Genomic DNA, 23,716 nt, shown 5'->3' with positions numbered 1-23,716 from the left:
GGGGTCTTCAACCTGATTCGATCTTCACTCAAAGTACAAGTCGATCCATGTGAGAGATGTTTGGAGTCGAACATGGAAAGGCATCGCCTGATTACCAGCCAATGATGTAACCTGTTAACAGGCACGAGAGGAATCACCGATAATGATGATGACCCTCAAGTTACTATAGTACAATTCATGTGGTGTGAGTAAGGGACTTGGTGTCGAACACCATGAAAAATATTTGGTTCAAAGGCCATTGATGTAAACCTGTCGTCGGAAGTGAGAAACTTGCCATTGAGGCATGCAAGCTTCAAAGTAATGAAAGGGTTGTTCCTAGAGCGACTTCTTGGATAATGAGCTGATGTCGACAAGAAGAGATCTGTCATAGGAGGGCCTTAGTGAATACCACATCAATGACATGGAATGGAGAAAATGATTTTAATGGAGGTGAAAACGATCTGGTGATATAAGATTCAGGGTGGTGGTCATGAAAGAATGAAGCGTAATGGTATTGCAGTGGGTGAGACACAAGTGAATTCTCTGAGAAACTTCTCTTGAGCATATCGACGACACTGACATGATGGATCGGTAGCATTAACCCCAAATATGGATGGTGTCACAGAACCATGGTGATGTGACCAGTGAATGGAACAACCCAACCCGACTCGGATGTGGAGTGAAACTGTCATGTTCAAGACTGACTTGCTACCGATAAAGTTTCTTCAAGTGTTCTTCCCAAATTTTCCCGAGTCATTGCTGACCAGTACCTCTTTATTTTTGTCAAGATTGAGGAGGATAACATATGCTTGTTCGATAATTTTCCCTTCGGGAAAACCCATCGCTATGTTTTAACGAGCCTAGCGATAGTGAAACTCATTCTTGTCTGTATGTACAAGTTTGTCGCTATTCAATTTTAATGGGTTTAATGGGAAGGATAACTTGGTCCTTTTCAATTTTAGAGAGTCTGAAAAAGGGACGTAAAGAAAACTCCAATAATCCTTTTTCGTCATATAATCCCTTGAGTCCGAAAAAGTATAAAACAATACAAAAGGGATGAATTTTCGGTACTTTTAACGAGCCGAACGAAACAAGTGCTCAATCTTTTTGTGTAATAATCCCTCAAGTCCAAAAAGATTAAAATCTAAAGGAGGGATAACACTTCCGGTCCCTTTAACGAGTTGGAGAGGCCAATCGCTTGGCAATATTTTCATTTTTTCGAGTTAGTTGAAAACAGCTTAAAGGAGACTCATTTTTTGAGGAACGAGTGATAAATTCGGGTAGCAGTTGATTCCATGTATGGTTTGGAATTTTCCAAGCACGACAGTGTCACAAGGAAGGCTAACAGGATCACTCTTCGCAGTTGTTCCTCAAAAAGGGTAAACAGTCAAATTGAGGTGAATGATCGGCCAATACAGAGTGGAGGTGATGATGAGAACATGACCAAGGCTTCAAAGGCTGGTGTTAAGACATTCACGATGGTTATTTACCGGAAAATGGTTCAATTTTAAATGAGCTTAAACTCTGGGGGAACATTTTCTCATTACTTATGTTTATGTTTTGACGAGCTTGAATTTTGCGTTAAAACTGCTCGATCCAATCGCATAATAAGGACGTCTCATATATAAACGCCATTTTTTCAAAGCTTTGCCCCGCATCCTTTCTTTATGCAAGTTAGGAAACGACCAATCCTACGAGTTTAAAGGGTTAGAGGACCTATAAATTTAAAAAATAAATGGTCTCTCTTCACTTGTATGCCAAAAGGTTTGCATGCCCCCAGGTATAGCGAAGTAGAGTTTCCAGGTTACCCCTCAATTTGTAGACAAAACACTTATTTTATCGGAAAAGGCCTACCTTTTCCAGGTTACCCCTCAATTTGAAGACAAAAATTTTGTTCTATCGGGAAAGGCCTACCTTAACAGAAGTATCTTATTCTGGTCTAATCCCATTTTCCAAAATGGACAGGTGTGTCAGCCAGTCATATATCCTCTGCGGAAACCTACCCTATACCCAAGGTTTTCCTGTCGAAATAGGCCAGGGTGCATGCCCCCTGGTTTTAGTCATATCTTTTGAATCACTCGTGCTCATTAGGGGGACAGTCTGGTGATTGATGAGACATTCCTTGCGTGAAAAGACCATTTAGGGTTGGTATATGACTATTTGCTATGTGTGAACCAGGAAATGAAAGCTGGTCTATGAGCTTGACCACCCTTCCTTCATGCAGAAAACACATTACTCTAAAGAGTGAAGAGACAATGGCTCCCATGCAATAAATATAGTCTCGTTCAAGGAGTCAATTATAATCCAGGGGTCCTTGGACTACCATTACGTTCATGTGAACAATTTTCCTTCTCAATGTTATCAGCACATTGGGAAGGATCCCTAATTGTCGACTGGTTCCTTTGTTTAAGCCTATTAGATTTCTCATCTTAGGAAAAAGCGATGGCGAACCAAGCGCTTTCCAAGCAGATGAGGAAAGTATACTCATAGAAGTCCCTTCATCTATGATGGTACCGATGATGACCATTCTATATATTTGAGCAATGATTCGAAATGGTACACTAGCTGGTAAACGAGGTCTGCCTAGTAGATTCCAATCAAAGGAAACGACCAGGTTGCTTGGAGGTGGGATGGAATAAATGACCGGATATGACTCTAACAAACTTCCTTCCTGCGGTAAAGGAATGGGTAGACTTCCCCCATGTTCATCGGAGTCTATGATTACGAAGAGAATTTGAACGGTGTCGTTCTTGTTCTCTCTAGTGATTGGATCATCTGAAGATGGATCCTCTGAAGGCAAGACTGGGTCAACTGCTGCCTCGACCTTTTGACTTTTGTCTGGTGTGGATTCAAATGGTTCATCTCAACGATAGACACTTCGGCCGACCACAAGGGCATGTCAGCCGTAGTTTCAACTAGTGACACACTTGGCAAGAGCTTCTTATCTCCGGGAGGAAGCCGTAACGGTGAAACCAGACGGTCGTCCAAAACTCTTTTAGCCTCGTCTAAGAACCGACAACGGCGGACGACATGATCACCTTCACACAGTTTACAAGGAAACTTACATCTTCCTTTTTGTCCAAGGGCTTCACTTTCACTAGTTGACGATGTACTTTCACCATGACCATCAGAGGTTGATGACACCGGATTGTGTAAACGAGGAGACCAGTCCCTTAAGATCCGAGGGATGCAAGGAAAATCTCGATGATAGTGGTCTCCTTTGCAAATGACACATGGCGATTTAGGCCTGGATGGTGCAGTGTGTGGATTTTCGCTAGACGATGCCTGGTTTCCCCTTTGTGTCTTTGGTTCCTTGTTCTTCTTCTCTTTCTTCTTCTTCTCCTTCTTCTTCACAGTTACTTTATTTTTGGCTTTACCAGCTTCATCAAGTGAAGAGGAAGGAGAAAAGGAAGAATTGGATGAAGTAGAGGGTGTCACACGGAATCTGTCAAGGGTGCGGACACGACTGACCTTCCTAGAAGTCTAAGACGTTCTAATGACAAACAAGACAAAATGGAGTGATCTTTCTCTAAATACACCTTTTACAACATGAAAACTACAAGTGTTTAGGCTTACCTTATTCCAAAACGCTGTTGTTGAAGTTCGTTCTTGACGATCCGGATGAGCTCCTCCTTCAAGTCAATTCCTGCAACCACAAACAATCAAACAATTACCGAGCACTTGTATTTCATATAATAAAACATATATCCAACATGCAGACCAAGGAACACATGAAATAACTCATTAACACAAGCTATTGAGAAAAATAAACCAGTTTGTATTAATAATGGAACAAAGAAACTCTTACAACCTGGCCTTGGTGTTGTGCAAGTTCCTCCCAGGGTCCATCAAGGGTTTTCCTCTACTTTGACAAAGCTCACCCTCTCCCAAGTAGAATCAAGTGAAGACAATCTCTCCTCACAAAGGCTCTAATGGAAGACCTAAATCCTGCAGCATTTACCCAAAGAAAATGTATAGCTCCCACCTCTCTTCCTTCTGGCTCAATGCCTTCATTTATAGTGCTGTAAAGAGGTTATTCAGGTCCACTATCAATGGGATCATCCCCCTCTATGGGTGGGATAGCTCCCTTATTGATGGGATAAGTTCCCCCTTAATAGAGATACATGAACCAACTGGAGGCGTATCCATTTCATCAAACCGACCTCTAGAATGTTCTAGAAGTAACCACAAGTAACTTTTTCAAGATAAAACTCGCGCATTTTGCCTTTTACAGAGGGACGCACCTGTCCCTTAACACACAGAGCGTCCATGGACGCAGATTGTGTGAACATGGTCAGCGTCCCCGCAGGTAAGGCTAGAGAGAACCTGCGACCCCAGAGATAAACATGATTTTTACAAGACTTTCTCTCTTCTTTGAGTTTGAGATGGATAACAGAGGCATGAGACTTGCCTAAGAGGGTAGCATGACTGTTGATTTGAGCCATACTAACTGTAAGTAGTCAAGGTGACATTTTTTAGTGTAACAGAGGGTTGGGGGGTAACTTTGGTGTCGTTTAGTTTCTGACTCGATTGTTCAGGAATCACGGGGTTCTGAACGATAGGAGTTGAGAAGAGCCATATGGGCAAACCAATTGTCAATCCCGGAAGCGACAATGTGCCCATATGGGGTACACCAACATCTCCCCAAGAGGAGAAGGGACTAGGATTTCCCCCAATGGGAACTCCTTGGTTGGTGGGCTCCATTCTTCTCAACCTAAGACCAACGTAGGAAAGGTGATATTTATTTCGTTTAAAATAAACTTTACACGCTTTGCACAACTTGTTTTTTCAATTTTTAAGAGTCGAGAAAAAACAAAAAATGACTGTAGTCACCTTCGATTTTTAATGAGCCTGAAGTGAAAAGTGCTCAGATGGACCTTTTCCTTTAAGGAGTTTGAAAAGGGATGAAAGAGAATGCTTTGGTAATCTAGACACACGGATTACCAAACCAATCACAAAATTGGAGAATACCATTTATGGTACGGCAGTCAATCTTCCCGAATGTTGTGTTCAGTGCATTGAGATCGATAGGGTGGAAGACACGGCTTCCTATGTATAAAGGATAAAGCCGATTGTGGTCTCCCAATATATATTCGACGGTAGATGGGAGCACAAGTTTGTACTGGCACTTATCGTCTCAAAGTGGAGGAATCACCCAACCAACAATGAAAACAACTGTTACCAGGCATTACGATGCCAGAATACGGTTCTAGCCTTGACTTCTAAATTTTGTGCGTTAGGTTCCAAAGCATTTTTAGATTCATTAAATTTATTTTACAGTTGATCTTGCTTAAGAAATTTGCCTTTCAGTTGTAGATGTACAATTCCTAAAATGCAATCTAAGATGATAAACAATCATTTAATCTTCTTTTTGCAATGAAAATCCTAGCTACTAAGGAATGAGACATAACGTTCTTTCAACATAGAGCAGAGAGCACACACTATATTCACTGTCCTAAATCAAACCAACAAACAGTCTAAATGCAAAATGCATGTATTTGTTTTCAGCCTTCTTAATGTGTGAATGATAAAAAGAAAGCTAAGGGAAAATCTGAATTATTTTTCAAAGCGACATTACTAACAAGTTTCTTTTCAAGACAAAATGAGGACAATGATGACACTTTGCAATTTGGAAATGAAAACTTGCTTTCGACACTTGGAAAACTACTAATTCAAATCAAATACAAGAGTAATAGTGTAATCGACTATCAAGAACAATCAGATTCTCTTCTATGACTGAAAACGACACTTGCAACACTTTCAAATCAACAAACGACAATATGATTAGGCTACTTCTTTGTAAAAGAGAACTGAAAATCTCTCAAAATACATAAAAACATTTACAATCCTTTGCACAATGGAGGCGAAATAATGGCAAGGAAGGGGATTTCAATAGAGGTGTACCGACTACAGGTAGCAAAACTCTTGAACAGAGCTGAAAAGAGTGAACACCAAAACCAAATCTAGGAGCAGGAAAGGCCTTGTCTGATCAGCGCACTTTTAACACAGTGAAAAAGAGATGCAGCACACCTACTACACTAGGGAAGTGCGATGCATCTAGAATTCAAAGAAGAGACAGTGCGCTGGACCAGGGACAAGACTTTAACTGGGTTCTGGGTCATAGTTTGCAGCTCAGTTGAGGGATTTAGGCCGAGCAAGTGGTAATCAGTAAATCAATCACAGGGGTAGATCTAAAGAAGTTACTAGAGCCACCACAAGGGCAATTAGAGAGCTTGTAAATAAATTTTTCAGTTCATAAGCAAATCCCGGAGATAGACTGAAGCAGCATTGATCTACTTTTCACTTGCATAGCGAATGTAGTTCGAAGGCTAGCTGGCTTGACTTCAGGCTCCATTTGTAAATTTATAAAGCAAACAAATGTAGATAAACAAACATTCTATTCGATCCCCAGTGGGGTCACCATTTTTCTATCGGGAAAACTAGTGTCTATGCAGAGCTGCTAGTCCCACTAAGGCTGGTAGCTACCTTAGAAACAAATAAACTAAAACTACTTTCATTTTCCTTTATGAGAAATAGATAAGAGGGGAATAAGAAGACCAACCTTTGTCTTGCACTTGGTTCCTTGCTCGATTCCTCTCCCTTCTGATATATATTTGCCACTCGCTTCCTCGACTACTCAGCTTCAAAGAGCACCTGTAGAACCAAAGTAGCATAAGACTATCCAAGAACATAGATCTATTATCATAAACAATATAGGACTAGATATATATTGACCACACAAATGCATATAACATCAATCATACAAGAATGTGGAGGAAAACTTGAATAGCTTTATTGATAATCAAGAAAGAGAAAAGAGGATTACAACCAATTGTTATGACCCAGCATCATCCTCTTAACAAGAAATCCCCTCTTCACCTCATGAAAAGCTTAGATCACCCAACACTATGATATTGCACCAAGAAACCAACAACACTTCCTTACAAGATACAAAATTCCAACCTTTGGATCTCTCGGATGAGGGATCCATTTATAGATGTTTGCAAGGGGGGTGAGTTAGCTTTTGAGAGTTGATTAGTGTCCTCTCTCTGATAGTTCTTGATTCCACTTGGATATTGATGATCTCTTACTCATCCCTGGGTGAATGTAGAGAGGCAAGTGTCACAAGAGAAGTTTCTAGAAGATTCCATGATCCTCCAACTTGCAGATTGACCCTGCCATTTGTCCACTCTCGCCCATCGCACCCCTTAGAAGGGCTTTTCAAGATGCATCACACCTCCCAAGTGTATTTAGGTGGGATGCAATGCACTTTGACCATGGAGCAGGTGAGATGGTCCAGTTTTGACCAGTTCTGAGCAGTTTTTCATGGAGAACTTTTGGGAGAAGATGTAATCAGTTGACCTTGTTATTTTAGAGGTTGGAACAACACTTTTAGGGACTTAAGAGCCCTTGGTTTACAGGCATTTATGATTGGGGTTGCAGTGCCCGAAAATGCCTATAACATAGTGGAATGTGACAAGTTATCCAAAATTCATCCAAATATGTAATTTGTGCCTCGGGAAATGTGAAAGGTACCCTCGGTGGAAAAACATGCATAAAGCTGATGACGAAGTGCCCTAAATGTGAGATGTCTGTTTGCCACTTGTCAATTGTTCCTCTTGTTGATGATGAAACTGACACCCTAGTTGTGCAAGGCTCACAAGTTGTCACTGTGAGTCAACTCAAGGTTGTTTCCATTGTCACCCAACAACGAATCCTCTCAGTTTGGATTAACTATTGAATCTTAGGAGTGTTCCAAAGCACAAATTTATGTGGTATTTTATGTGACTAGATCACTAGTATGGAAAACCATATTTACATTGGATGGTTTAACATCTTGATGATCCCTTTCATATTGACCACAACTTTTGTGTTCATCATTGCTTTCATCACAACACCTCCAGTAGATATTGATGGTATTCACGAGCCTATTTCTAGTTGTCATAAGGGGATTAGGGGCTCCCATATCAGAAGCCATAACCCCTAATGTGTTTAATCCCTTAGCCAATGGGGCCCAAGGGTGTAGTTTTAGGGCCACTGGGACCAAATTTTGGGGTTCATAAACTAGTAAAAGTGGAATGGCATGACCAAAAAGGTTGTGGGGGGGTATGTTATGGTGTATTGAATCAGTAAAGGGGACATAAGGGTAGCATGGATGTTAGAAATCAGAGGTAAAAGCATGGTTTACTAAGATCTATAATCCTAGCATTAAAGAATGAGAAGGGGGATTAGGACGTAATTTCATAGGGTCTAGGGGACCTAGAGGGAAAGGTAGGAAGAGCAGTTGATAGGGGAACCCCCAATAGTGGTAATAAGGAGATTATGAGTCCAATTGTCACAAACCATAAGCCCTTAAGACATAACCACCAAATTCCATATCCCCTTAACCCCCAATCCATAATCCATTAACCCCTACACTCATAACTCATAACCCATAAACCCCTTTTCTCATTAAATCTTAAGACACTAACCCCTAACCTATAATCCATTAACTAATTCCTAAGCCATAACTCCTTATCCTCTTAGCCTATGACCCTTTTAACCCCCAATCCTTCCCCGCCTAAACAATTCAACTACTAACCCCTTAATCATGGAGACTTAAATCCCGTAAATTTTAAGTCCTTAACCTCTAAACTCAATTGTGTTATTATAGAATAATATACATAACAGAAAATAAAATGGTATTATGCACATCAATGCCTGAAATAACCTTAAATTACCCATGAGTGGTGAGAGAGGGAGCGAATGTGGGGCTCTATTAAAGTTACATCATATTTAAATTCCTTTTACATTGTTATATTGTTATCCCATAGGGTTGAAGCATCATCACAAGGAAGCATGACACTTTTTTTTGGCAGAGCAATTAAACTTGTAACACAATTCATGTGATTTACACCTCCAATGTAAATGACATCATTGTATGTTTGTGTGAGGTTGTTAGATAGGTTATTTATAGACAATACATTCAATGTACTTAGGTTTCATATTTTCAGGGCCTCGACTCTAACATGGATTTGTACCAAGAACAGTTCATGCGAATGAAAGGGAGGCTTTTTGTTTAACCACATATGCAAAAGAGCACCAAATGTTTCCCTTCAGATCCCCCTTCGTGCATTCAAAGTGGGTTTACATTTGTGTCGTGTTGAAACTAATCATAATAACCCTCCTCTTCTTAAATATAACATCTACTAGATTTTCCATATACACGAGATACTAGAATTAAAGGATAGCCAAATTCCCCAAGGAACAAATAATGATGGTCTCCTAAAGGGATTTAACTCTTTAATATGATAGAAAAACTTTAGAAAATCTTCAATACTTTCTCCTTGGTAGATATTTTTACAACATGTTAAAGATGACAACCGTGACAAAGAAATCCTCATATATGGGTAGTCTATAAGAAAATGTATAATATTTTTCTTGGATTATCAACATAAAACACATTGCCGCAACCCTTGCCAACTCTTTCTTTAAAAATCCTCCTCTGTCAAAATCTTGTTTTTTAGTGCCAACCGTACAAATATCCAAGTATTCAAAGGGGTTATGGTATTCCATCGAGATTTCCACCCTAATTTGACTCACGATGTATTTCATTTGGAAACATTTCTTCGTATCCTACTCACGTTGTGTGGTTCTCAAATGTAGCATTTTTGAAGCAAGTAAACTCATCCTATTCTTCTCCTACTCCAACATCACTCTTGATAAGCCTCTTAATGTAATAATTTCATTTTCCAATATGAAGCCTTTCTAGTCCCAACACATTAGAAGTCATCTAGTTGGGGTACCATAAGGATGTATTTACTGGATCAACAATCCAAGTTGAAGGAAAAAAATATACACCTTCCAAATCAACAATGAGCTCATTTAGAAGTCTATATAAACTACCACTTAGAACCCAAAATTAAACTCCCATCATATCCATCTACCCCATTACATGTCTTCCACATAGTCCAATTTCCAAATAGAAGAAAATATGGTACCAATGTTTTCCACACAGTTTAGTTTCCTACTAGAGAGAAGCTAGTATTTTATATGCTTTCCACTTAACTGATCCATTTTGAAAAGTTGCATCCTTATCCATTCTATCAAAGATGAAGGTCTATGTACTTTTGAATCATTCTAAAATTTCCATAATCTTTCTAAAGCTGTCTATGTGGATTTCTTATTGCATGTGCCTTGGCAAAATTACTTTTACAGAACTAGGTATTGGTCTTGAGGGTATGTGTTTGTGGGTAATTCCATTATTAGCATGTATACCAAATGTAGAACAATTGGATAATTTTCAAAATCTTGATCTGAATTGCTCAGAATATCTACACTTCATTTTGAGATGGAGCTTGTAGTGCTCTCTCATGTAAGGAGTTGGAAATTAATAGATCACTCATAAAGACAAGGTATGTCTAATCCTAAAGCAGAAGGAGTGAACCCTCTTTAAATATTTTGTTTGCTAAACAAACTCTATTCTGTCAATGTAAAATACTATACATAAGAGAAAATAAAGTTATATTATCTACATCAATCCTTCAAATAGCCTCACATTATCCATGAGTGGTGAGCTAGGGGGTGAATGTGGGGCACTATTAAAGTTACTTGATGTTTAAATTCCTTTTACATCGTGAGGTTGTTGTCCAATAGGGTTGATGTATCATCACAAGAAAATATGACACCTTTTTGTGGGGAAGCGAATAAAGTTGTAACACAATTCAAGTGATTTACACCTCCAATGAAAATGACATCATTGTATGTTTTTGTAAAGGTGTTAGAGAGGTTATTTATAAGCAATAGATTCAATGTACTTGGACTTCATCTTTTTAGGGCCTCAACTCTAACGTGAATTTGTATTAGGGACACATCATGCAAATGAGAGGGGGCCTTTTTGTTTAACCACATATGCACAAAGAGCACTAAATGATGCCCTTTAGTTTCCCCCTGGTGTGTTCAATGTGGGTTTAGATTGGCATTGAGTTGAAACTAATCATCATGATCTTCCTATTCTAAATAACATCTACTAGCTTTTCCATATACAGAAGATAGATTTAGAGGATAAACTCATCTATAAATTCCCCATTTATTATGATATTCAAGGGATGTTCTAATGCCTCTATGAAGATTTAGATGGGTCATTATCTACATTCTTTAAATACATGTCCAACTCTTTTTATGAGGGAGGTCCTTGGATTTAGATTTTTATATAAGGCCTTATGTGGCCTTCCCCTTTAGAACTCTTCCAAGGGGGTTACCTAATTCCATGTTGCCTTGCCTACTTAGGGCCAAATTCACTAACCAAGATTCAAACTTCTTCCACTATCAAATTAGTGAGGCATCATACCTATTCTTGACTGCATCAACAAGACATCATTCTTCATAGATACTTTTGAGGATTTCCCATTGTAGATCACATGTTGGATTCCATAGGATCTATTACCCCATTTTCTATATGGGCTTTTAGATGATATTTTAATATTTTAATTGTCATTTCAAACCATATGATTCTTATCAGATTGATCATTTTCCAACTAAGATACATGGATCTATATGTAATTCATGGATGTACCATTGGTTTGATCACACCTTACCTTAGCCATCTAGGGCACTAGGTGTAGGAAGTGGTTCCTTTATCTACCACATTTAGCTTGATATGTATGATCCATGAATATATGATATCTATAATGTGTATTATTTTTATTGTGTTCACTTAAGCACTCTATTATAACTCTTGATGATTTGGCTATAAGTTTTAAGCTGAGTTGTTCCACGGTGTTCCATAATTTTACTTAGAGAAGTGTGTCATCTTGACACTTTGGGTATATTCTTGGTGATTTGAGTAGGTGCTACACATTGATTTTATTGTACCCCTTATTTCCTTTAGTCAAATTTTATCCCATTTCTCTCTTAACAACAGATGTGGAGACCTTCTAAACTATGGATAGCTTCTAATAGGGTAATTTTCAGCTCTAAGTGAAGTTCCTAAAAGATAATGAGCTACCTATAGCTATATGAATTTATTGATCACATTATTCACTTACTTGAGAATATTTGTGATCTCCATAAGAGTTAGTGGATATTTTCCTTATGTATAAACTTCATGTCGCTCTTCCCTCATTATATAAACATAGTTGCTTGTATTAAAAATGTGTTACATAGTTTTTATTGATGTCCTAATTAGACAAACACTATGGCTTTGTGAGCTTTCAACATTATTATTAGATATAACCTCAATGTCAAGTGAAATCCTTTTAGTTAAATGAAAAAAAAAACATAAACTCAATAGTGGAAACATAAGCAACCAACTACGATAGCAATCGCCTTATAATATTTTACTACATATTAACTGATCTATTAGAATCTAATTTAATTTCCCGCAACTATTCTTTCTTCCCAGATTGGGTGAGAGTTGAGTGTGCTCTCTCTCTTCTCATAATATCTAGGATTTCACCATAGATACCCCTCTATAATATTTAATCCTTCGCTACCCTATGGGTTCGATGAGATTTTAACACGAATTTAGTAGATCAAATATGGGTTCGCTCTTTTTCGAGCTTTAATTGAGATATTATGCTATTGATTGGGGGGGTTTTGTGGCAATGTCGAGCAGAAAACATACTATCATCATCTTCAAATGGATGGAGAAATGTGTCACCAGAGAATAACAAACTCATACCTGATAGCTATTTTTCTTGCTCATCTTCATTCTAAGGTGATTCTAAATCTGGACCGTTGCTTCCACATACTCCCCAATCAATTCTTCCACTATCATAGTTCTTCTAAGATGTCTTCTTCTTCTTAGGTGCTTTCTTTTTAAGCTTCTTTCCCATTGTTCTACGGATCTCCTTCAAGCGATCAAGCTTCTACCAAAGGACCTGCTCTGATACCAATTGTGGAAATAATACTGAGAGGGGGTGGGGGGTGAATCAGTATTATCTAATCAACAACTTTTTCATTTCCATACTTAGATTTATATACACTACTTCTATTAAGGGAACCCGTGTGTACACACAACTGTGTCTAATGCAACTAGCGTTTATCTAGTAAACTAATGATTCAGTTAATCCATTAAAATTTGATCTTTAATCAGTGGATCAAAACTTCATTAACCATATGAGCAATGAATAGGTGCAGTCAAACAGAATATATCATCACACACAAGAAGCAGAGATGAACACCATGATGTAAGGTGGAAACCCAATGTGCATGAAAACCACCTGCTGTAATTCATCTATATCTTCCTTTAATAAGAAACTTATTTTTACAATATTTCTGTACTGGAGCAGTATTATACCAGTACGCAGGGTTCTACCTACAGAAGGCTACAACCTTCTCTCGTTCTCCAGCTTCTTCTAGAAGGGAGCTACAACCCCCTTATCTCTTGTACTAGACGATGTACTAGTACATAGGTGTTGACCTACAGAAGGCTACAACCTTCGCTTTTCTTCCAGGGACCACTTTTCATAAATTTTCAGATTGGATACTCCTGACGCACAACACTATAATCAAAAGGCCACGTTTCATCCAATTTTCATACTGGACCCATCAACAACATTGAAGCTCAAAACCAATTACCACTACGATACAACCAATCATCCATCTCTAAATCACTGAAACCCTATCAACAGAAACACAGTCACCAGAACACAGAGCATATCACAGAACTTTGCAATAATATTCAGAGCCAGATGTATCATCAAATATAATGTGTCACAATGCATACGTTACTTGGAAGAACCAAACCAATGTGTATACACAACTTCACCAAAGCGAACCAACGTATATGTCATCAAATACTTACTTATAAATTTGTTGTACTTCCTGGCTTTAGACATACTAGATTATTATATACACAAGGATAGTACATGTGTTAGCAACCAAATCTAGTCCATCGGATCAACTAAAGATAAGTCATTATCATCCTGATCCATTATTAGATCTCATCCATTAACACTGAGGCTCAACACAATCAACCAATCTGAATATGTAGAATACAGACACCAGTAAACAGTCACCAGAACTCAAAACTTTGCATCAACAACCAGAGCCACCTATAACTTCAATTATCATAGTTCATATGGTATGCGCTACTGATATGTATCTAACTTGCATATGTATGGGCTTTTATCAAAGTCAACCACCGTATACATCTATAAATATTCATTCATAATTTTGCAGCTACTCCAGACTTGAGCTAGATCATAATATTTACAGAACATTACATGCGTCAACATATAGATCTAGAATAAGCATGATCAAACCATATAGAGATGATTCATTCCAAGCCATTAGATCTCGATCTATCCTTATATCTTGTTCTCCATCAACTGCTGAGATTCCTCCTTAGCTCAGATCAAGCAATGCAACATGAACCCATAACTTGCATACTGGATCTCATACTTCATCACATATTCAAGACATTCTGACTATCTTTGCCTAATGATCTTCTCCTCATTTATAGTCTTAGACCTTGCTCAATACCATGGTCCAAAACAATATAGAATCAATACCTTGAACCCAATACTTGGGGTCAATACTTGGACCAATACCGTGGACCAATGCCAAAATACCATGGAGCAAATACCACGGACCAAAACCATGTTTTCCAAACTGTACACACTTTTCTGTGCATGAAAGTGTGTGTATATGCATATGCACCTTTTGATCCTTGAGCTTGCGTGTATACTCGACTTTGTCGACAGGAACCTGCGTATACCTCATTTTTCATTATTCTGAGAGCCTGTGAGCCTGAACTATGATCTGTCATCTGAGTGAGTTTCCATCAAGGACAACCCCTGTGTCATAGTGCCAAACCTGTGTCATAATGCCAACATGATAAAAAAAAATCTCCCCACCCCTTTCGAAACTTGATCTAATTAGCTCACTTAAAAAAAAATTAACTTATGTGACCCACTTTTATAAATAAGTTAAAGTCAATTTTACAATGGTACTTTATGAACTATCCAATAAATTGTAACTTAAATGAAAGATACAAAGACTTAATAATTATAAGTGACTCACTTTTTATAACGGGTGAGAACACCTTTACATAAAGTAACTTTAAAACATAAGTTACATGTGCTTTTTGAAAAAGTAACTCAGCAAAACGAAAGACTTGAACCCAAGACCTCTATTTTCATAAAGTAACTTTGGACCAAGTGAGCTAGTTTAAAAGGTTGGTAATTTTTGGAAAGGTGAAGGGTTTTTTTTTTTTTTCTGGATCACTGAAGCTTTGGAGTGTGTGCTTACTCCAAAAGACCATTTTTTGCCTACAAAATGAAAAAAACCATAGAACCCAAAACAAACAAGAAAAATTAATCAAGCCTTATGGGTTTAATTTAGATTTGACTGAAAAGTAAATATTTTCCTCAATGTTTCTAATTTTCCAAGAATACAGTAAGACGTGACAGAAAGGAGCATATGCATGAGAAAAATCATTTCTTTCTGTTTCTCGTTTGCCTAGATCTCATAGGGTCGTGAGAAAACGAGCATACATCGAAATGATAGGTATAAGTTCGGTAAATAGAGAAATTATAGAGGACTATAAACTGAAATAAATAGAGAGATAAATAACTATAACTGCAAATAAAGATTGTATACCTCCAGATCTTAAAAATGATGTAGCTAGGTCTACCAAAAACCCTTTTGCATCGAATGAAAGGGGTTCCTCGCTCGAAGAGATGCTCCTAACACAATATATCAATCCTCTTAGCTCGAAAGTGGTGAGGAATACTAGATCTAGGAAAAGACAATTGGATGGAGTTGTACTGACTTCGGATTTGTATCGGCAATAGATGCATCCCTCAAATAACTCTGGTACCATGTATGAATTTACAGGGTATTTTCCTTACATATAACACCAAGGGAAACTACTCACAAATAGATCATAGATTAACACACGAGTATTCTTGACATGGTTAAAACTCTCAAAGAGGAAAAAAGTCAATGGCCTGAGCCAATGCAACCACTTCAAGAAATTTATTAATGTAAACATAGAAAAATTTACATAAGCTTCTCTCGTGAATGGTCACCTAACAAATTGCCCTCTATACTCTCTAAATCGAGATCATGGAACAATTGGGTGTTAAGCCATGGAACAAGTGTTGGTAATACCGAGGAGAGAATGAACTGCCGAATCACTTCATGTATACAACATATAGTGGCTATCAAATTGTAAGTTAGAAAATGTACATACTAAAGAAATACGCTTTACCTAACTATACACTATAACAAGTTGTACTTAATTATTTCCTATGTTTCCGAATATCTTAACATATTGAATGAGATATTACATTGCAACATATTCATAAACATATCTTTAACTGTTCTCTAAGATCTTCTTGAATGTGTCATTTGAATATGTAACATTATAAAAGGACACGTATCTCCTTTCAAGTCAGTACTACACCACTCCCAGATGGTACCAACATGCCACTCCCTTGAGATGGAGAAACACTCCAAGGACCACCTCTTCTTCCAGCACTTCAAGACAATTTTCCATTAGAATTTTTACTTTTCATCCCATGATGGTATAAATAAAACACAAGAGAGAAATGTTTTCTCCACATCATATGAGAAAACCAGGGGGCGTTGATTCATCTTCCCTCTCTCCTTTACCTTCTTTTATGACATCCCTCAAGTGCACTCATTTTGGCCCTGTGTAGTCTAGCAACACTTTATTTTCCAGCTTACTTAAATTACATCCGCTTTTTGTCCTTTTATATAGGAGTGTCCCTTCAAATCCCACAATGTATTGAGGCCAATGCACCTAACATTCCCATTAACCTATGTGGTTATTTTTGCAACATTAATGAAATTATATTCTCCAAATAATTTCCCAAATATATCACATAGGACATGAACACAAATAGGTAGGATCATGACACATAACTCCCTTCCCTCAAAACTCTTCTCCAAACATATGATATATAATATTACATGTATTTAACACACCATGATATGTAATAAATTCAGACAAAATATATGTATACATCAAATGTATTCAAATTAAGAAACCAACATTATCTACACAATGAAGATAACTTTTCCATATGACCTCTGACTAGATAGAATGTACAAGTAAGCTACATCAAGCTTGACATGACAAGTTATGTAGAGGAAGATCAAACCTCATTTGAGATGGATCTAGACGTGTTCATATATATTTAGATGGATCAAATCATTGCATATTGTTGAACAATGCTCTTTGTAGGAACATCATATAAAAAACCTTTATTTTATGTTCTTTCCACCATAGTCACCAAGTAGCCATTATCAAATATTTGATTGACTGCTCTTGTCACTGTTTTCCCAACATATGCCCTAGATCCACTAGAAGGAAAACCAAATAGAAATTAATATTAAAAATACTTCTTCGATAAAAAATATGACCTAGAAAAATAATATAGAAACAAATATATTGAATGTAAAACAATGTTGGAGAGTTGTTGTGGTCTTCCTCAAATTTCAGAATCTCACCTCCAAACAATTGATTGGGATCAATCATGCTCTTCCTTTTCTTTATTGGATGCTTTAGACCAACAATAAGTTGGTATGTGATGCCATTTGACATCGCCTTATTAGAAGAAAAATAAGTAGGAAATGGACCTAAACATGTGTACATTTTCTATGTAGCACAAGAAAAAATAGCATTCGAATATACACTTTTTAAATAGATTTTCAAAGCAGCAAAGGAAGTTGAAAAAGAATCCTAGCTCTAACTATGTGATTCTGAAAAGATGAATATGAGGAGCAGAAGAAAGTTTTCCCAGTGCTCCAAAGTAATGAAAATGCTCAAAGTGGTACAAAAATTCCATCTAATGTTTGCGAAGCATGAGTAGTTTATAATTGACCCAAGCATTTTTTAAGTTGTTTCTATTTCGTTCCATCTTCTCTCTTTAATAACATATAGATAATTCATTTCCCTTGAATAGTGGAATAAAGAAAATACTTCAACAAAAGAAAATTCCACATTTTAAATAGTGTTAACATATGCCAAATATAGATAGATGATGCAACTAAGCAACTAAGATCAATGCTTCAACATCTATAAATCATTCATTTCTTGTGAATAGCAAAACAAAGAGAAAAAATTAACAAAAGAAATGTCCCTTTTATAAATACCCATTAAAATATATTTGAAATATAAATACAAGAAGCAACCAAGTAGCTAAGACTAGTTCTTCAGCAATACACCAAAATAGATACAGGTAATCCAAATTCCATTATAATAACTTATTTATAGTAGTAGCTACACTCCTATAAAATACTAGCATGTCTTCTTTGAGATATATACTCTGGATGACATGACGCATAATCTTAGAGCTATCTGGAAGTTGATGACCTAGAATAAGAGTGCAATCAACCTATAATTATAACATAATATTTCCAAATATTAAATCATTATCCAATATATCGATGAAAAGTTCACATACAAAAGTGAAGTGTAGAGGATATCAATCATAAATATCATTTACACAACAAGGTAGAATAAGAACCATTAAAAAATATGGGATAACATATTGGCCATAGTTACAATGTGAGGGATAACACCTCATGTTTCAAAGCACTAGTAATGAGTTCCAACATGACTAAATCCTTACTAAACTTCATTACATAAACATGTCGGTTTTAACCCCATACAAAAATTACTTGCATAATAATTCTTAAACACAAAAAATAAACAATGCGAGAGCATAACACATAAAACACATATAGACAGATATTTTCCCCTAGATCCCAAAATCGGGACTACCAACTTGATTTTTCATTATGTTTCTTTCAATGTTACAATACATATTTATACATGTTGAAGCATCCAATACCATGGACCGAAAACCATCACGTCCAAAACCATGGACCGAAAACCATAGGTAGGTTTGCCCAACCTAATATAGGGTCCAAAAAAAATTTCTGAGGGCACTGCCCTAGACCCCGTACAGCGGTGCTACCCGCCTCACTCAAACCCCCTTGCTACACAATTAGCGCAACGAAGGGGGACCTCCACCCCCCCTCTAACCCCCCGATTCACTACGTTGGTTAATTGCGAAAAGAATATAACACAACCCAACATTCTCCCACTTGTTGTTTTCATTCTAGAGGGGGCCACGGGAGAGCTTAGTCATTTTTCCAACCTTGAAACGCCCATTCTTTCTCTACACCAGGAGAACTTCTCAAAGCTCACAGATTTTGTCAATGAATCTACAGCTTTATTCAAAGTGTCCACCTTTACAAGCAACACCTTTTTGTCTTCTATCAAATCCCTCAGAAAGTGATACTGAACATCAATGTGCTTTGTCTTTGAATGATAAGCAGGGTTCTTTGCCAAGAAATTTACACTTTGGCTGTCACGGTCTATCTTTATAGCTCCCTATACTAACCCAATACTTGAACACAATCTCTGCAACCAAACTGCTTCCTTGGTTGCATGAGTGGCTGCCATGTATTCTGCCTCTATAGTTGATAGTGCCACTACAGATTGTTTCTTAGTCATCCAACTGACTACTCCTCCAAATAGGTTAAACACATACTCACTTGTAGATCTTCTCTGATCCAAATCTCCAGCCCAATCTGCATCAACAAAGCCACGGATATCCAAAACTTTGTCCAATCCTAGTCTTCCTTGGTAGCGCAAACCATAATCACTAGTGCCAGGAAAATACCTGAAAACCCGCTTCATTGTTGTCCAATGCTCCTTCCCCGGTTTGGACATAAACCTGCTCAATACTCTAACTGCATGTGCAATGTCTGGTCTAGTATATACCATTGCATACATCAGGCCGCCGACTGCACTTGCATATGGAACACGAGACATCCTCTTCCTCTTCTTATGTCTTGGGACACTGTTCATCATATAGATTTACACCTACATCAATGGGAACCTTCATTGGTTTACTATCTTGCATATTAAACCTCTGCAATATTTTCTTGACCCGATCTCTTTTAATTTCTATGCCCAAAATATAGTTTGAAACACCAAGGTCTTTCGTGTTGAATTTGGAGGACAAATGGGTCTTCAAATCCTGGATAATTTCTTTATCATTTCCAACCAGCAACATATCACCCACATACAAGACCAGATTAATAACATGGTCACCAATTAATTTAAAATACACACAGTGATCTGCTTTGTGTAAGGACTCTGGACACCACATATCTCCACAATGGTATGATATTGTCCACTTTGGGCCTAAGCCCTCATGGATTTGCTTTTGGACTTACCCCAAAAGGCCTCATACCAATGGAGATATTTGTCCATCCTTATATATCCATGATCCTCCGCACCTCTAGTCAATGTGGGACTTTTGTCGTATACCCAACAATCCTCCCCTCGAACAAAGGACCATCGAGCCTCCCCTCAAACGATTATCCATCCGTCCACTCTCTACCAACCAGGATTCTCCGCTCCAATGCGTTGGAAGCACACGCCTTACATGGAGCACCACCTGCCTCGAGAGCTTTCTCTATCCCAGGTCAACTCCTCTTCACCGTGTTGGGACCGAGACACGTCCATGAAGAATCCGGAGCACACCGCCTGTCTAACCGAGCTCATCAACGGATCCCATCGTGATATTACCAGGGCCCACCACGTTCGTTCGGTATTCCGAGGATTCATCCGCTTCGCTAACTTCGGGGCATGGCTCTGATACCACTTGTAAGGACTCTGGACACCACATATCTCCACAATGGTATGATATTGTCCACTTTGGGCCTAAGCCCTCATGGATTTTCTTTTGGACTTACCCCAAAAGGCCTCATACTAATGGAGATATTTGTCCATCCTTATATATCCATGATCCTCCCCACCTCTAGTCAATGTGGGACTTTGGTCGTATACCCAACACTTTGCTTTTGGTGAAGCCAAGTCCCCATATAAATGTATCAAATTTTTGATACCACATCCTTGGTGATTGGTTTAGCCCATACAGAGGCTTCTTTAACTTGCATACTAGTTCTTCCTTACCCTTCACCGCAAAGCGTTTAGGTTGCTTCATGTAGATCTCCTCTTCTAGATCGCCATGAAGAAATGTTGTCTTCACATCCATCTATTCTACCTCAAAATCAAAAGCAACAAGAACAGATAAAAGTAATCTAATAGAAGTTACCTTGGCAACAAGAGAAAAAATATAACCAAAATAAATTCTCGGCACCTGGGAATAACCTTTTTCTACCAACCAAGCTTTGTATTTCTCCACCTTTCCTTCTGCATTTTTTTTCTTCTTGAACAGCCATTTGCTGCCAATGGGTTTCCTCCCAACTAGAAACTCCACCATATCCCAAGCCCCATTTTTGTGCAAAGATGACATTTCATCAACCATTGCCTCATTCGAGAGCTTTCCATCATTTGCATCTACTACTTTCTTCATAGTTCTAGGATCATCATCAATAATAGATAAAGAAAAATTTGAATAGAAAGAATATGGACTATACCTTTCTGGATACCTTCTTTCTCGAACTGATCTTCTTACACCCAGATTTTGTGGCTCTTCATATTCTGATTCCTCCTCTGCTGCAAAGTGTGATTCTTCCTCCTTTAGCTCAAACTCTACCTTATCAGGTTCCTTTGCTTAGACTTCATGTTTAATAACATATTTCGCCTCTCTGTACACCACATCTCCATTATACACAACCTTCATTGTTTCTAGGTTCCAAAGCTTATAACCCTTTAAACCATCCTTATAACCAATAAATATACACTTTTCAAATTTACTATCCAACTTGGTTCATTTCTCCTTTGGAACATGTACATATGCATCACATCCAAATACCCTCAGATGTGAAAGAGAGGGTTTCTTACCAGTCCATACCTCTCGTGGAGTCTTATCCTCCAACGCTGATGAAGGTGACCTATTGACCACGTAACATGCTGTCTCCACTGCCTCTGCCCAGAATTCTTGTCCTAACCCAGCACCACTGAGCATGCTTCTTGTCCTTTTCATTAATGTCTTGTTCATTCTTTCTACAACTCCATTTTGCTGAGGTGTATATGGAGTAGTCTTCTTCCATGATATACCACACTTCTTACAGAATTCTTCAAATTCCTTACTGCAAAATTGTCCACCATTATCTGTCCTTAGCACCTTTATCTTCTTCTCTGTCTAGTTCTCCACCAGAGCCTTAAATTCTTTAAACCTGTCAAAGACTTTAGATTTATTCTTAAGGAAATATATCCGTGTATTCCTTGAGAAGTAATATATAAATGATACATAGTACACAGACTTCCCCACTGATGGAACCTTCATAGGTCCAAACACATCACTGTGCACAAGCTCTAATATCTGTTTTGCCCTCTTAACACCAGACGGGAAACTCACCCCATTCTACTTCCCATATACACAATTTTCACAGAAATCAAAATCCAGAGAGCTATTACTCATACCTTCTACCATAGCTTTACCATGAAGTATTCAAAGGCCCTTCTCTCTAATATGTCTAAGCTTTTGCTGCCATAGCATGGTCTTTTCTGTAGAGACCACTAGATTCTCTACTCCACTTTTAGGAACCACAGAACTGTTGCACCCATCAACAATAGTGCTACCTTGCATCTTGTACATAGTTCCAGTCCAAACTCTTTGCATCAATACCAGTGCTCCCTGAACCACCTTGTAGGTGTCCTTCTTGAACACTGTTTTTACACCTGCATCATCCAACTTGCTTACGGAAATTAAATTTATGTCTAATGCAACAATATGTAGAACAACTCGAAGTGTTTTCACCCTTCCACCTTGCAACTTCAACTTTACTTTTCCATGACCAATGATTCTAGCCTTCCTATCATCCCCTAAGAATACATCACCACCATATTTATCATACTTGCAGAAAAACTTTCTATGGGGAGTGAATTGAAGGGATGCACTTGAGTCAATCAACCATGCCTCAGGATCTACATGTGTACTTGAAGAAGCCAAGTACACATCCCCACCTTCATCTGAGGTGATTTTAGCCTCTACAAAAGAAGCATCATTAGATCCCTTTCCTTTGTCAGGAGCTTTAGATTTATAGCCCATTTTGTAGTGCCCTTCCATTCCGCATTTCCAGCACATGACCTTTACAAGTTTTCCTGGAAATTTAGATCTCCCTCTAGATTTAGATCTCCAACTCAATGACTTATTTTTGTTTCTATTCTGGGACCGTCCTTGTACAGGCAAGGCATCACCATTCTAGCTCCCCATATTTTTCCAACTCATCTCCTCCATCAGCAAGGATGAGACTATTTCGTCAAACTGCAAGGCAGTTGCATTGCTACCTATTGCAATAACTAGACTTTCCCATGAATCTGGTAGAGAACACAAAAAACTAATGCACTTATCTTCATATAAAATTTTAAGATCAACAGATACTAACTGACTTACCATAGTATTAAATGCCTTCATATGCTCTATCACCGAGTGTCCATCTTTCATTCTCAGGTTATATAGCTTTTTCCGCGGGAACAGTTTATTCACCAAAGACTTAGATTGGTACAAAGTCCCTAACTTGTCCCACAAATCCTTTGTCGTAGCTTCCCCTAATACATTCAACAACACTGAATTTGAGACACACAATCGTATTATGCTCTTTTTCTTGCGATCCAACTTCTTCCATTCTTCATCGGACACTCCCGTTGCTTTAGTACCTGGATTTATCACGATCCGCTGATCTTTATCCACCAACAGATCCTCCATCTTTAGTTTCCACAACTCAAAACTCTAACAATTAAATTTCTCGATCTCTATGTTTCCACTACTCGCCATCTTCTTTCACCACTACAGTC

The sequence above is a fragment of the Pinus tabuliformis genome, chromosome 1_2 (genome assembly GCF_031772625.1).
Source record: "Pinus tabuliformis cultivar Carrire ecotype Pingquan chromosome 1_2, CPIR1, whole genome shotgun sequence".
NCBI lineage: Eukaryota > Viridiplantae > Streptophyta > Pinopsida > Pinales > Pinaceae > Pinus > Pinus tabuliformis.
Note: the sequence above shows the minus strand (reverse complement) of the source record.